The sequence below is a fragment of the Triticum urartu genome, chromosome 7A (assembly GCF_056163025.1).
Source record: "Triticum urartu cultivar PI428250 chromosome 7A, HENAU_Tu73, whole genome shotgun sequence".
In the NCBI taxonomy this organism is placed as follows: domain Eukaryota; kingdom Viridiplantae; phylum Streptophyta; class Magnoliopsida; order Poales; family Poaceae; genus Triticum; species Triticum urartu.
Window position 1 is genome coordinate 674,399,535 of NC_141879.1, and position 17,190 is coordinate 674,416,724.

A 17,190-nucleotide genomic window follows, 5' to 3' on the forward strand; every position below is an offset into this window, starting at 1 on the left:
AGGTATTCATGGAGTTCTTGGATATGTTTGTTGTGGTATTCATTGATGACATATTGATTTACTCGAAGAATGAAGAAGAACACAAGGAACATTTGCGCTTGGTTCTTGGGAAGCTCAGGGAACATCAATTATACGCAAAATTCAGCAAATGCGAATTCTGGTTGAAGGAAGTCGGATTTCTTGGACATGTTATATCAGGAGAAGGAATAGCAGTAGACCCCTCCAAGGTTGAAGCCGTCACCGAATGGAAGGCACCCACCTCAGTCGAAGAGATTCGTAGTTTTCTTGGACTTGCAGGATATTACCGGAGGTTTATTGAGAATTTCTTCAAGATCGCGAAGCCCATGATAGAGTTATTGAAGAAAGACACCAAGTTTAATTGGACCGAGGAATGTGAGACTAGTTTTCAGGAGTTGAAGAAACGTTTGGTCACAGCCCCAGTGTAATTCTTCCGAATATACGCAAGGATTTCCAAGTATATTGCGACGCTTCTCGTCAGGGACTTGGAGGTGTTCTTATGCAAGAAGGAAGAGTTGTTTCATATGCCTCACGTCAGCTTCGACCTCATGAGTGGAATTATGCCACACATGATTTGGAGTTAGCATCCATAGTGCACGCACTCAAGACCTGGAGACATTTTCTTATCGGAAATCATTGTGATGTTTACACAGATCATAAGAGATTGAAATACATCTTCACGCAGAAGGAGTTGAACCTCAGGCAAATAAGATGGTTGGAGCTCATAAAGGATTATGACATGAAATTGCACTATCACCCAGGAAAGGCCAATGTTGTGGCAGATGCATTGAGCCGCAAGAGCTATGTTAATACCCTCATAGCAGGAGGATTACCTCACGAGTTAATTGATGATCTCAGAGATCTATGATTCGAGATAGTACCACGAGGTTTTGTTGCCGCAATGGATATTCAATCCACTTTGCTGGGAAAGATCCGAGAAGCCCAGAAGTTAGATAAAGGTATTGTGGAGATAAAGGGAAGGATGAACCAAGGAAAGGCAGAAGGATTTTGTGAGGATGAACATGGAACCTTATGGTTTGAGCAGCGTATTTACGTGCCAAATGACCCAGAGATCAGGAAATTGATTCTTCAGGAGGCTCATGATTCGCCTTATTCAATACACCCGGGCAACACCAAGATGTATTTGGACTTGAAGGAAAGTTTCTGGTGGACAGGTATGAAAAAGGATATTGCCGAGTATGTCGCAGTATGTGACGTATGTCAGAGGGTTAAGGCAGAGCACCAGAAACCAGCAGGATTACTTCAGCCTTTGCCAATACCAGATTGGAAGTGGGACAAGCTTGGCATGGACTTCATTACATGATTACCCAGGACCCAATCAGACTATGATTCTATTTGGGTAGTGGTTGATCGCTTGACTAAGGTAGCTCACTTCATCCCCGTGAAAACCACATATACAAGTGCTAAGTTAGCCAATATATACATGACCAGGATCGTATGTCTACATGGAGTTTCGAGGACCATCGTATCAGATAGAGGAACACAATTTACCTCAAAGTTTTGGCATCAATTACATGAAACTTTGGGTACCAGGCTAGAGTTCAGTACAACTTTTCATCCACATACAGATGGGCAGACAGAGAGAGTCAATCAGATTCTGGAGGACATGTTGAGAGCTTGTGCGCTAGATTATGGATCTAGTTGGGATGATAATTTGCCTTACGCAGAGTTCTTATATAACAACAGCTATCAAGCTAGTTTGAAAATGGCTCCTTTCGAAGCTTTGTATGGAAGGAGGTGCAGGACACCATTGATGTCGGATGCAGTTGGAGACCGTAAACTGTTCGGGCCTGATTTAATCAGAGATTCGGAGGAGAAAGTCAAGTTGATCCGTGACAGACTTAAGATAGCCCAGTCCAGACAGAAGAGTTATGCCAATACTAAATGCAAGGAGGTAACCTATGAAGTCAGAGATAGAGCATATCTGTGTGTGTCGCCACTTCGAGGAGTTAAAGGATTTGGAGACAAAGGAAAGTTAGCACGATGATTTGTGGGGCTATACAGAGTTTTAGAACGCATGGGTGAAGTTGCCTACAAGATGGAATTACCAGAAGCCTTGTCAGGAGTTCATGATGTGTTTCACGTTTCCGAGTTGAAGAAGTGCCATGCGAAGATGGTCGATATTCCTTTGTGAGATACAGTGCCATTGGAGGCCATATAATTGGATAGTGATCTGACCAATGAGGAGAAGCCCGTCAAGATTCTTGAGACTGCAAGCAGGGTTACCCGCATCAAGGTCATCAAGTTTTGCAAGGTTCAATGGAGTCATCATACCGAAGAAGAAGCCACCTGGGAACGAGAAGAAGATCTCCGACAGGACCACCCACACCTTTTTGCTAGCCAACCCGAATCTCGAGCGCGAGATTCCTCTTAAGGGGGGTAGGTTTGTAACATCCCAATTTTCAGTTTGGATGTTTATAAATAGATCATTCATATGCATCCATGATTTATCCATTTTTGCCTCCATTTGTTTTATTTGATTTTTGATCCAAGGAACTATGAGCAACTCAAGGACCAAAAGAGAGAGTTGGAAGTTTCCCTAAAAACCAATTTTGAATTTTTTTTCGAAGTTGGGAGATTGGATCAAATTTGGTTTTACCAAAATTCATTTCCATTATATCAAAAATAAAATAAAGAGAGAAGATAAAATGACTTCTTCAAAAACAGAAAGAAAATATTGGAAATTGAATTTGGAACCAAAATATATTTGTTGTGTTTTATTTGCACTTTATTTTATTAGTTTAGCAATAATGTTTATTTTTTTCACTTGCATTTTAGGACAGATAAAAGTTCACTAGGTCATATATAAGACCATATAACTATGTGAATTTTCTGGGATTTTTTATTTGTATTTTCGGTGTTTCTTTGCTTCTGTAAAAAACATTTAAAAAAATGTGGACAGCCAAGGCCCAAGGAAGGCCCAGCCTTCTTCACGACAGGAGGTCGTCTTCAACCTCCTGTACGAGAGCAGGAAGCACGTACGCAACACTCCCACCCAACGCCCACCCCCCCTCCCCTCCTCTCCCTCGCTCCAAAACCGCTCTGAATCGGTTCCCCTCGCCTCCCTCTATCTTTTCCCCTTCACTAGTGCGCCTTAACTCCCCCTCTAATGGCCATTAGAAGCCCAAGTAATAGCCACCATTAACATCATCAAGTTGGCAACGCTCAGCTCATCTCCAGACCTCTCCAAGCCCTATATAAAGCACCCCTGGGAGCCCCTCTCACCCCTCGTCCGAAGCCCTCTCCTTCTGGAGTTTTTCCCTCTCTCTAACCTCTCCAATTGCTTGCCGGAGTTCGTGTATTCCGGCGACCTCTCACCACGTGTACATGAAACATTCTTCGTGTATTCCGGCGACCTCTCACCACGTGTACATGAAACATTCTACAACCACAAGTTGTTCACCTCATCGTCCTCTACACCGTCCCGCATGCATCCTTCGCCGAAGCACACCGGAGCCGCCTTCTTCCTCGTCTCCGGCGACAAGTTCGGTGAACACCCAGGCCAAATTTTTCTTTTTTTCAGTATTTTTTTCAATCTCAGATTCTATACCAATTCTTGTTTCTTGTATATCTTTTAGTCTATAGGTCCGATTTAGTTGATTCTTTTTCCTACTAGTTCATAGAAATCCCATCTATCTAGAGAACCAAATGAAAAATATTTTAAAATTTTTAAAATTTGAATTCAAACAGATCTGAATTCAAACTTCGTTAGGCCGTATCTCAAGTTCCGTAACTCCGTTTTAGGTGATTATTTTTGCAAATCGAAGCTCGTAATGTGTACTTTCTGTTAAAACCAAATCCATTTATTTTTGTTGTTGTACAAATTACGTTCTATACAGAAACTTTATTTGGATGTTTTGGAGTTTTTTGAAGTCTTTCATTTGTTTTCTTTTTGGATCTTTGCTTGTATGCTTATGTATGTTATTGCTTGCTTACGCTAGATCATCTGGAGTGCGAAGCTTGCTACTACGAATCTTTACAGTTCAATGAATGTCAGCAAGGCAAGTTCACACTTTGATCATATTTTTTTCAATACCCAGTTTTTACTATGCATTAGTTTCACCCTCAAAGATTGCATGAGTAGGATTGGGAACATGTGGTTATGCTTTGTAGTTCATGTGGTAGGAACCTATGACCTTGATCACCCCGGGAATATTCGTTATGTAATATATTGCTTAGCCATGCTCGTAGACGGGGATTGGTATTTGTGATCCATGCAAGTTGCGAGAGTTAATAATTTTGGGGTAACCTAAGGTGGCAACTTTAACACACATCTGGGTGGATTGTTTGGGGCACCTGGAGAAACCAGTGCTTGCCGAAGGGGAATCCCTGAGTACCCGTGTGATTACCCTAGGTCCGCCACCCAGGCTCAAAGGGATTATAAGATATTTCATGCCTAGAAACTTCCGTGTGTAGCCACAAGTCATTATCGGCTCTGGCATAGTTGATTAAGTTGTGTGACCTCTTTCCGTGGTAGACTAGCTGATGTAGGGGAAAGTAGGTGTACCGGTCTACCCAGGGTTAAGGGGAAACGCTTCTGAAAGGCTATGTATCGATCTTCCAATCATGGAGGCGGTCGAGTCTTGTGGGGAAAAGTGCGCAAACCTCTGGAGAGTGTACAAACTAATCATGATTAGCCGTGTCCCCGGTTATGGACAATTTGAGTATCTATAAGTGAAATATTGGTTGATCTCATCACTCTATTTAATTAAATTATTGAGTTACTAATAACTTGGGAATTTTGGGATTGAGTTGGAGGAACCTTCTCAATAATGGCATTTTAATTTAGTAGTAAAAAATGTATTCCTTTGTTGTAGGGTAAAATTAGCTTTATGCAAAATAAAACTTAGAGCCTCCACCAGCTAAATTTGCATACAGAGATAGTCTTTTCATTTATTATTATTCTATGGTGTGAAATTGCCAGCATATTCCATGTGCTGACCTACACAGCTGCAATGTCTCATGTTGCAGACTTTTCCGATGAGTATTAAAGGTGTGATAGGTCATCTTTCTGCACTCAGTTTGCCGTGGAGTTGGATGGACTCATTTACCTTTGAAGCTTCCACAGTTATTTTTACTTAGATGGCCTTTGGCCATGTTATTGTAATAAATAATCTTTTGAGGATCTCGATGTAATAAAGTGTGATTGAACTCTGTTACAATTCCTCGAGTAATGTGTGTGTCAGCATACCGATCCAGGGATGACACTTAAGCACAGAGACTTCGATCCATTTTGGGTCGGGTCGCTACAAAACTGAGCTTGGACTCGGGTTTGAGCTGGTTATTCGTGTTTGTGGGTGGAAGAAGGAGTGTATGGGTGAAAGAATGAGTGGAGGAGGGCCACCATGGGCCCACGAGGAAGGGGGGCGCGCCTAGGGGGGTAGGGCGCGCCCTCCATCCTCGTGGGCAGGTGGTTGGCCCCCTGCTGTGTTCTCAGTGCTAAATATTCTCAAATATTCTAGAAAAAATCATATTTAAATTTCAGGGCATTTGGAGAACTTTTATTTTCGAGGTATTTTTATATTGCACGGATAATTAGATAACAGACAGAAAAATATTTATTTTTATTTTATTTAATATAAATAACACAAAGTAAAAGTGGGGTACAGAAGGTTGTGCCTTCTAGTTATATCCATCTCATGATCATCAAAAGGAATCCACTAACAAGGTTGATCAAGTCTTGTTAACAAACTCATTCCGAATAACATGGAACCGGAGAAATTTCGAATAACACTATGTTACCTCAACGAGGATATGCACATCCACAATAATAAGAATATCATATTTCTTCTTGACAGTAGGAAGAGGAAATTCAATACCTCCAAATATAATCGATGGAATTTTTCCAATAGAGTTGATACTATGAACTTGAGGTTGTTTCCTCGGAAAGTGTACCATGTGCTCATTACCATTAACATGAAAGGTGACATTGCCTTTAGTGCAACCAATAACAGCCCCTGCAGTATTCAAAAAGGGTCTTCCAAGAATAATAGACATACTATCGTCCTCGGGAATATCAACTATAACAAAGTCCGTTAAAATAGTAACGTTTGCAACTACAAGAGGCACGTCCTCACAAATATCGACAGGTATAGCAGTTGATTTATCAGCCATTTGCAAAGATATTTTAGTAGGTGTCAACTTTTTCAAATCAAGTCTACGATATAAAGAGAAAGGATTTGTTTTGAGCATATCAGTTAATCGCATACGCAAAAAGATAGGTCTAATCATTTCAGCAAAGCGCTCAAAATCCTCATCATCCCTTTTCTTGGATGGTTTGGGAGGAAAAGGCATGGGTTTCTGAACCCAATGCTCTCTTTCTTTACCATGTTTCCTAGAAACAAAGTCTTTCTTATCATAACGTTGATTCTTTGATTGTGGGTTATCAAGATCAACAGCAGGTTCAATTTCTACATCATTACCATTACTAGGTTGAGCATCATCATGAACATTATTATTAACATTATCACTAGTCTCAGGTTCATTACCAGAATGTGTTTCAGCATCAGAAATAGAAATATCATTTGGATTCTCAGGTGTTTCAATAATAGGATCACTAGAAGCATGCAAAGTCCTATCATTTTCCTTTTTCTTCTTCTTAGAAGAACTAGGTGCATCTATATTATTTCTCTGGGAATCTTGCTCAATTCTTTTAGGGTGGCCTTCAGGATACAAAGGTTCATGAGTCATTCTAATAGTTCTAGTAGCCACTCTAACATCATTATCATTATCTTTACTATACAATTCATTGAGCAAATCATTTTGAGCTTTAAATACTTGTTCTACTTGAGTGGTAACCATAGAAGCATGTTTACTAATAAGTTTAAGTTCACCTTTAACATTGGCCATATAATCACCCAAGTGTTCAAGCATATTTGAATTGTATTTCAATTGTCTACCAAAATAAGCATTAAAATCTTCTTGCTTAGCCATAAATTTATCAAACTCATCTAAGCATGGGCTAGCAAACTTAGTACATGAGATTTCAGCTTTGTCATATCTATAGAGAGAATGTACCTTTACTACATGTGTTGGGTTATCAAGACCATGAGTTTCTTCAATAAGAGAAGTATTTGGATTATATGTTTCTTCAACAGGAGGTAAATTAAGACCATGTATTTCTTCAATAGGAGGTAAATTCTTAACATCTTCAGCTATAATACCTTTTTATTTCATAGATTTCTTTGCCTCTTGCATATCTTCAGGACTGAGAAATAGAATACCCCTCTTCTTCGGAGTTGGTTCAGGAATAGACTCAGGAATTGGCTCCGAAGGTGTCCAATTATTTTCATTTGTCAACATATTGTTCAATAGAATTTCAGCTTCATCCGGTGTTCTTTCCCTGAAAACAGAACCAGCACAACTATCCAGGTAATCTCTGGAGGCATCGGTTAGTCCATTACAAAAGATATCAAGTATTTCATTTTTCTTAAGAGGATGATCAGGCAAAGCATTAAGTAATTGGAGAAGCCTCCCCCAAGCTTGTGGGAGACTCTCTTCTTCAATTTGCACAAAATTATATATATCCCTTAAAGCAGCTTGTTTCTTATGAGCAGGGAAATATTTAGCAGAGAATTAATAAATCATATCCTGGGTACTACGCACACAACCAGTATCAAGGGAATTAAACCATATCTTAGCATCACCCTTTAATGTGAACGGAAATATTTTAAGGATGTAAAAGTAATGAGTTCTCTCATCTTTAGTGAACAGGGTGTCTATATCATTCAATTTAGTAAGATGTGCCACAACAGTTTCCGATTCATAACCATGAAAAGGATCAGATTCAACCAAAGTAATTATATCAGGATCAACAGAGAATTTATAATCCTTATCTGTAACAAAGATAGGTGAAGTAGCAAAAGCAGGGTCAGGTTTCATTCTAGCACTTAGAGATTGCTTACTCCATTTAGCTAATAACCTTTTGAGTTCATTTCTATTTTCGCAAGCTAAAATAGCGAAAGAAGATTCTTGATCAAAAACATAACCCTTAGGAATAACAAGTGATTCTTCATCGTCACTTTCATTAGCATCATCAGATTCAATATTTTCAATTTCCCTAGCGCTAGCAATTTGTTCATCAAGAAAATCACTAAGTGGCACAGTAGTATCAGGCATAGAGGTAGTTTCATCATAAGTGTCATGCATAGAAGAAGTGGAATCATCAATAACATGTGACATATCAGAACGTATAGCAGAAGCAGGTGTAGGTGTCGCAAACTTACTCATAACAGAAGGTGAATCAAGTGCAGAGCTAGATGGCAGTTCCTTACCTCCCCTCGTAGTTGAGGGATAGATCTTGGTTTTTGGATCTCTCAAGTTCTTCATAATGATAAGCAGATATAAATCCCAAGTGACTCAAAGAATAGAGCTGTGCTCCCCGGCAACGACGCCAGAAAATAGTCTTGATAACCCACAAGTATAGGGGATCGCAACAGTTTTCGAAGGTAAAGTATTGAACCCAAATTTATTGATTCGACACAAGGGGAGCCAAAGAATACTCTCAAGTATTAGCAGCTGAGTTGTCAATCTAACCACACCTGGAAACTTAATATCTGCAGCAAAGTGTTTAGTAGCAAAGTAATATGATAGTAGTGATAACGGTAGTAAAAGTAATATTTTTGGTATTTTGTAGTGATGATAGCAATAGAAACAGAAAAAGTAAATAAGCGGAGAACAATATATGGAAAGCTCGTAGGCAATGGATCAGTGATGGAGAATTATGCCGGATGCGGTTCATCATGTAACAGTCATAACCTAGGGTGACACAGAACTAGCTCCAGTTCATTGATATAATGTAGGCATGTATTCCAAACATAGTCATACATGCTTATGGAAAAGAACTTGCATGACATCTTTTGTCCTACCCTCCCGTGGCAGCGGGGTCCTTATGAAAACTAAGGGATATTAAGGCCTCCTTTTAATAGAGAACCGGAACAAAGCATTAACACATAGTGAATACATGAACTCCTCAAACTACGGTTATCACCGGTAAGTATCCCGATTATTGTCACTTCGGGGTTAACAGATCATAACACATAATAGGTGACTATAGACTTGCAAGATAGGATCAAGAACACTCATATATTGATGAAAACATAATAGGTTCAGATCTGAAATCATGGCACTCGGGCCCTAGTGACAAGCATTAAGTAGAGCAAAGTCATAGAAACATCAATCTCAGAACATAGTGGACACTAGGGATCAAACCCTAACAAAACTAACTCGATTACATGATAGATCCCATCCAACCCATCACTGTCCAGCAAGCCTATGATGGAATTACTCACGCACGGCGGTGAGCATCATGAAATTGGTGATGGAGGATGGTTGATGATGACGATGGCGACGGATTCCCCTCTCCAGAGCCTTGAACAGACTCCAGATAAGCCCACCCGAGAGGTCTTAGGGCTTGGCGGCGGCTTCGTATCGTAAAACGCGATGATTTCTTCTCTCTGATTTTTTTTCTCCCCGAAACTCAATATATGGAGTTGGAGTTGGAGTCGGAGACGCAACAGGGGGCCCACGAGGTAGGGGGCGCGCCCCCCACCCTCGTGACAAGGTGGTGGGCCCCCTGGCCTTCATCTTTTGCAGGTATTTTTCTTATTTTCTGAAAAGTGGCTCCGTGAAGTTTCAGGTCATTCCGAGAACGTTTGCTCCTGCACATAAATAACACCATGGTAATTCTACTGAAAACAGCGTCATTCCGGGTTAGTTCCATTCAAATCATGGAAGTTAGAGTCCAAAACAAGGGCAAAAGTGTTTGGAAAAGTATATACGTTGGAGACATATCATGATGCAACCAGAAAGTTTTGTCGATCCTAAAGGTGCTAACAAAGTGTGCAAGCTCCAGCGATCCATTTATGGACTGGTGCAAGCCTCTCGGAGTTGGAATATATGCTTTGATAGTGTGATAAAAACATATGGTTTTATACAGACTTTTGGAGAAGCATGTATTTACAAGAAAGTGAGTGGGAGCTCTGTAGCATTTCTGATATTATATGTGGATGACATATTGTTAACCGGAAATGCTTGTTTTGCTTTACTATGCTAGTTGATTCTTGTTCCCATAAATTGTTTGCTCACAAAATCTCTATGCATAGGAAGTGGGTTATACTTAAATTTTCTAGTCATATTCTTCATGATGCTCTCTTTATGTTTCAATTCTTATCTTTTATGTGAGCATCATTGAAATCATCAAGCCTAGCTAGGGGCATTAAACGATAGCGCTTCTTGGGAGGCAACCCAATTTTATTTTTGTTCCTTGCTTTTTGTTCCTGTTTAGTAATAAATAAATCATATATCCTCTGTTATGATTGTATTTTTTATGTTTTAATTAGTTTTTGTGCCAAGTAAAGCCTTTAGCATCTTCTTGGGTGATTGTTATTTGATCTAGATGTAAAAAAACAGAAAGTATGCGCTCACGAAAATAATTTTAATTTTTTACCAGAGAGCGATAAAATACCAATTCCACTTGAAGTATATTAAAAAATAAATTGCCTAGGACATCCTAATTTATCAGGATTTTGGGAGTTACAGAAGTATTCGAAACCTACAGATTACTACAGACTGTTCTGTTTTTGACAGATTTTGTTTTCTATGTGTTGTATGCTTATTTTGATGAATCTATGAGTAGTATCGGAGGGTATGAACCATAGAGAAGTTTGAATACAGTATATATTACACCAATATGAATTTAGAATGAGATCACAACAGTACCAAAAGTGGTGATTTATTTTCTTATACTAACGGAGCTCATGAGATTTTCTATTGAGTTTTGTGTTGTGAAGTTTTCAAGTTTTGGGTAAAGATTCGATGGACTATGGAATAAGGAGTGGCAAGAGTCTAAGATTGGGGATGCCCAAGGCACCCGAAGGAAATATTCAAGGACAACCAAGAGCCTAAGCTTGGGGATGCCCCGGATGGCATCCCCTCTTTCGTCTTCGTTCATCGGTAACTTTACTTGAGGCTATATTTTTATTCAGCACATGATATGTGTTTTGCTTGGAGCGTCATTTTATTTTCTTTTGTTTTGCTTGTTGTTTGAATAATACCCCATTATCTGAAATTATTACATGTTAGAGAGTCTTCACATAGTTGCATAATTATTCGACTACTCATTGATCTTCACTTATATCTTTCGGAGTAGTTTGTCATTTGCTCTAGTGCTTCACTTATATCCTTTTAGAGCACGACAGTGGTTTTATTTTGAATAAATAGATGAACTCTCATGGTTCACTTATATTATTTTGAGAGTCTTTAGAATAGCATGGTAGTTTTCTTTGGTTATGAATTTAGTTCTAATATGATAGGCATCCAAGAGGGATATAATAAAAACTTCCATATAGAGTGCTTTGAATACTATGAGAAGTTTGATACTTGATAATTTTTTTGTGATATAAATATGGTGATATTAGAGTTGTGCTAGTTGAGTAATTGTGAAATTGAGAAATACTTGTGTTGAGGTTTGCAAGTCCCGTAGCATGCACGCATGGTAACCATTGTGTGACAAATTTGAAGCATGGAGTGTTCTTTGATTGCTTTCCTTATGAGTGGCGGTCGGGGACGAGCGATGGTCTTTTCCTACCAATCTATCCCCCTAGGAGCATGCGCATGGTTTTGATGACTTGTAGATTTTTGCAATAAGTATGTGAGTTCTTTATGACTAATGTTGAGTCCATGGATTATACGCACTCTCACCCTTCCATCATTGCTAGCCTTTTTGGTACCATGCATTGCCCTTTCTCACCTCGAGAGTTGGTGCAAACTTTGCCGGTGCATCCAAACCTCGTGATATGATAAGCTCTATCACACATAAACCTCCTTATATCTTCCTCAGAACAGCCACCATACCTACCTATTATGGCATTTCCATAGCCATTCCGAGATATATTGCCATGCAACTTTCCACCCTTACGTTTATTATGACACGCTTCATCATTGTCATATTGCCTTGCACAATCATGTAGTTGACATCGTATTTGTGGCAACGCTGTTGGGGATCGTTGCAGAAATTAAAAAATTTCTACGCATCACCAAGATCAATCTATGGAGAGACTAGCAACGAGAGAAAGGGGAGTATATATTCATACCCTTGAAGATCGCGAAACGGAAGCGTTACAAGAACGCGGATGAAGGAGTCGTACTCACAGCGATTCAGGTCGTGGTTGATTCCGATATAAGCGTAGAACAACGGCGCCTCCGCGTTCAACACACGTACAGCCCGGTTACGTCTCCTCCTTCTTGATCGAGCAAGGGGGGGAGAAGTTGGGGAAGAACTCCAGCAGCACGACGGCGTGGTGGTGGAGCTCGCAGTTCTCCGGCAGGCCTTCGCCAAGCTCAACGGAGGAGGAGGAGGTGTTGGGAGAGGGAGGGCTGCGCCTTGGAAGTGGTGTTGCTGCCCTCCCCCACCCCTCTATTTATAGGGTGAAGTGGGAAGGGGCCGGCCCCTCTAGATGAGATCTAGAGGGGGGGGCGGCCAAGGGGAGGGGCTTGCCTCCCAAGCAAAGGGGGCGCCCCCTTTAGGGTTCCCCCCCAACCCTAGGCACATGGGCCCTAGGGGGTGGCGCCCAACCCACTTAGGGGCTGGTTCCCTTCCACATACAGCCCATAGGGCCCTCCGGGGCAGGTGGACCCCCGAAACCCCTTCGGTGGTCCAGGTATAATACCGATAAACCCCCGAACACTTCTGGTGACCGTATGATGACTTCCCATATATAAATCTTCACCTCCGGACCATTCCGGAACTCCACGTGACGTCCGGGATCTCATCCGGGACTCCGAACGACATTCGGTAACTGCATACTATTTCCCATAACAACTATAGCGTCACCGAACCTTAAGTGTGTAGACCCTACGGGTTCGGGAATTATGCAGACATGACCGAGACATCTCTCTGGCCAATAACCAACAGCGGGATCTGGATACCCATGTCGGCTCCCACATGTTCCACCATGATCTCATCAGATGAACCATGATGTCGGGGATTTGATCAATCCCGTATTCAATTCCCTTTGTCTACCGGTATGATACTTGTCCGAGATTCGATCGTCGGTATCCCTATACCTTGTTCAATCTCGTTACCGGCAAGTCTCTTTACTTATTCCATAACACATCATCCCATGATCAACTCCTTGATGGCGTTGAGATCATTTTGATGATGTCTTACCGAGTGGGCCTAGAGATACCTCTCCGTCACACGAAGTGACAAATCCCAGTCTCGATTCGTGCCAACTCAACAGACACTTTCGGAGATACCCGTAGTGTGCTTTATAGCCACCCAGTTACGTTGTGATGTTTGGAACACCCAAAGCATTCCTACGGTATCCGGGAGTTGCACAATCTCATGGTCTAAGGAAATGATACTTGACATTAGAAAAGCTTTAGCAGATGAACTACACGATCTTGTGCTATGCTTAGGATTGGGTCTTGTCCATCACATCATTCTCCCATTGATGTGATCCCGTTGTCAATGACCTCCAATGTCCATGGTCAGGAAACCGTAACCATCTATTGATCAACGAGCTAGTCAACTAGAGGCTCACTAGGGACATGTTGTGGTCTATGTATTCACACATGTATTACGATTTCCGGATAACACAATTATAGCATGAAAAATAGACAATTATCATGAACAAGGAAATATAATAATGACCATTTTATTATTGCCTCTAGGGCATATTTCTAACAAAAGCCACCATGCATAATTTCATACATGTTACTCTTGATTCATTGCCCTTCCCGGTACACCCCCGGAGGCATTCATATAGAGTCATACTTTGTTCTAGTATCGAGTTGTAATCTTTGAGTTGTAAATAAATAGAAGTGTGATGATCATCATTAATAGAGCATTGTCCCAAAAAAAGGCCAAATAAAAAAAGAAAATAAAAGAAAATAAAAGAAAAAAGAAGATAAAAGGGACAATGCTACTATCCTTTTCCACACTTGTGCTTAAAAGTAGCACCATGATCTTCATGATGGAGAGTCTCTTATATTGTCACTTTCATATACTAGTGGGAATTTTTCATTATAGAACTTGGCTTGTATATTCCAACAATGGGCTTCCTCAAATGCCCTAGGTCTTCGTGAGCAAGCAAGTTGGATACACACCCACTTAGTTTCTTTTGTTGAGCTTTCATACATTTATAGCTCTAGTGCATCATACATTTATGGCAATCCCTACTCCTTGCATTTACATCAATTGATGGGCATATGCATAGCCCGTTGATTAGCCGCGTCAATGTGAGACTTTCTCCTTTTTTGTCTTCTCCACACAATCTCCATCATCATATTCTATTCCACCCATAGTGCTATGGCAATGGCTCGCGCTCATGTATTGCTTGAAAGTTGAACAAGTTTGAGAATAATAAAGTATGAAACAATTGCTTGGCTTGTCATCGGGGTTATGCATGATAGGAGCATTTTGTGTGACGAAAATGAAGCATGGCCAAACTATATGATTTTGTAGGGATGAACTTTCTTTGGCTATGTTATTTTGAGAAGACATAATTGCTTGGTTAGTATGCTTGCAGTATTATTATTTTTATGTCAATATTAAACTTTTGTTTTGAATCTTTCGGATCTGAATATTCATGCCACAATAAAGAGAATTACATTGATAATTATGTTAGGTAGCATTCCACATCAAAAATTATGTTTTTATCATTTACCTACTCGAGGACGAGTAGGAATTAAACTTGGGGATGCTTGATACGTCTCCAACGTATCTATAATTTCTAATTGTTCCATGCTATTATATTATCCATCTAGGATGTTTTATATGCATTTATATGCTATTTTATATGATTTTTGGGACTAACCTATTAACCTAGAGGCCAGTGCCAGTTTCTGTTTTTTCCTTGTTTTTGAGTATCGCAGAAAAGGAAAACCAAACGGAGTCCAATTGACCTGAAATTTCACGGAGATTATGTTTGGACCAGAAGAAGCCCACAGAGTATCAGAGATGGGCTAGAAGAGTCCCGAGGCATCCACGAGGGAGGGGGCCGCACCCTACCCCATGGGCACGCCCCCTACCTCGTGGCCGCCTCGGAGACCCCCCTGACTTGTTCCCGATGCCAACATCTCTTATATATACCCAAACTTCCAGAACATAACCTATACCGGGAGTTACGCCGCCGCAAGCCTCTCTAGCCACCGATATCCAATCTAGACCCGTTCCGGCACCCTGTCGGAGAGGGGAATCCATCACCAGTGGCCAACTTCATCAGCCTGGTGCTCTCCATGACGAGCAGGGAGTAGTTATCCCTCAGGGCTGAGGGTATGTACCAGTAGCTATGTGTTTGCTCTCTCTCTCTCTCGTGTTCTTGATTTGGCACGATCTTGATGTATCGCGAGGTTTGCTATTATAGTTGGATCTTATGATGTTTCACCCACTCTATCTCCTTGTGATGGATTGAGTTTTCCCTTTGAAGTTATCTTATCGGATTGAGTCTTTAAGGATTTGAGAACACTTGATGTATGTCATGCATGTGCTTATCTGTGGTGACAATGGGATATTCACGTGATCTACTTGATGTATGTTTTGGTGATCAACTTGCGGGTTCCGTGGCCTTGTGAACTTATGCATAGGGGTTGGCACACGTTTTCGTCTTGACTCCCCGGTAGAAACTTTGGGGCACTCTTTGAAGTTCTTTGTGTTGGTTGAATAGATGAATCTGAGATTCTGTGATGCATATCGTATAATCATACCATGGATAGTTGAGGTGACATTGGAGTATCTAGGTGACATTAGGGTTTTGGTTGATTTGTGTCTTAAGGTGTTACTCTAGTATGAACACTAGGATAGATTGAACGGAAAGAATAGCTTCGTGTTATTTTACTATGGATTCTTGAATAGATCGATCAGAAAGAATAACTTTGAGGTAGTTTCGTACCCTACGATAATCTCTTCGTTTGTTCTCCGCTATTAGTGACTTCGGAGTGACTCTTTGTTTCATGTTGTGGGATAGTTATTTGATCCAATTTTTTTTATTATTTTTGTAGAACTTGCACTAGTGAAACTATGAACCCTAGGGCTTGTTTCAAAGCATTGCAATACCGTTTTTGCTCACTTTTATCATTAGTTACCTTGCTGTTTTTATATTTTCAGATTACAAAAACCTATATCTACCATCCATATTGTACTTGTATCACCATCTCTTCGCCGAACTAGTGCACCTATACAATTTACCATTGTATTGGGTGTGTTGGGGACACAAGAGACTCTTTGTTATTTGGTTGCAGGGTTGTTTGAGAGAGACCATCTTCATCTGACGCCTCCCACGGATTGATAAACCTTAAGTCATCCACTTGAGAGAAATTTGCTACTGTCCTACAAACCTATGCACTTGGAAGCCCAACAACGTCTACAAGAAGAAGGTTGTGTAGTAGACATCACGCCTCCCCGTACCAGCCCGGAGAACCCAGTCCTAGACATGGCTCATCTGGTCAAGCAGGTGTCCTCCGCCGAGTCGACGACGAGGATGCGGGATAGGCATCGTCGACGTCGATGCAGGAATAATTGCTTTAACTAAAAAAATAACAAAAAATGTGACATGTTCAACTAGTTCTATTAATTCAACTAGTTCTTACTAAAAATAAACTAGTACCTAATTAGTACCTAGTTCTTCCTAACTAATTAGTACCTAGGAACTGCTGCCCTAATAATCATCTAATTTGATGAACCTAGGGGTGGAAAGTGGTAGCGGATAATCCGAAATATCCGATATTCGTATTCGATCGGATATTCCAATTATCCAACTTAAAAGTCAAATAAGTGGTCAAATTTTACTCGTTTTATGATTGATCTTAGAAATTATTATGCATTACAATAGGGTTTATTCATAAACCTATTTATCATTGACTTATTGTATGTCACAAGTTGAATACTTCATGTCACATAGCTATTGACTAATACACTCAAGCAATATGTCGCTGTTATTCGTATCCGTTCCGAATCAAGAAAACATCCGAGCCGCATCCATATCTGATAACATCCGTATTCGCATTCGCATTCATTTGGTAAATATGAAAACGAAAGTGGTAAGAGCACTATCCGATCCGCATCTGCTTCGTTTACACCCCTAGATGAACCCTAAATAATTTGATGCAATTAAAATTTGAAGAACCCTAGGCAGAGGTAGGGGAGGGGGA